Source organism: Salmo trutta, unplaced genomic scaffold (assembly GCF_901001165.1).
Source record: "Salmo trutta unplaced genomic scaffold, fSalTru1.1, whole genome shotgun sequence".
Classification (NCBI taxonomy): domain Eukaryota; kingdom Metazoa; phylum Chordata; class Actinopteri; order Salmoniformes; family Salmonidae; genus Salmo; species Salmo trutta.
Genome location: NW_021822362.1, coordinates 586,769 through 587,267, shown reverse-complemented (window position 1 = coordinate 587,267; position 499 = coordinate 586,769).

Below are 499 nucleotides of genomic sequence, written 5' to 3'. Positions count from 1 at the left end.
CCAACCTTGAGCGCGTTCTTCTTGGAATGAAATGAAACGTTCCGTGATGCTGATGCGCCAGTCGGTTCCGTTTTGACAGCTCGGACAGAGAGACGCCTACTGACAATGCACAACGTGGATTAAATATGATGGTCTCTGAGCAAAAGCAATGCGCTGTATATGTGGGGGGGAAAAGGGGGGTCCATTTGGGATTTAAACCTTCTTGTCAATCATTGAGCACTGACATCATCTACTAACTCTCACAGTCTCGAGTCAGAATTAGATATTCATTACATTAATCGAACGTCAAATGTTTAAGTGTTTTAAAGTTGAGTTCTGGCCCTCCAATACAACACACACACTAATAGCTAGTCCTCACACAGGACAGTAACTACATGAGCTGGTGAGGTATTCATATGTGGTATCAATTAACACGGGTCATAACACCCCCCCTCTCTCTCTCTCTGTCTCTCTCTCTCTCTCTCTCGGCTCTCTCTCTCTCTTCTCTCGTCTCTCGTCT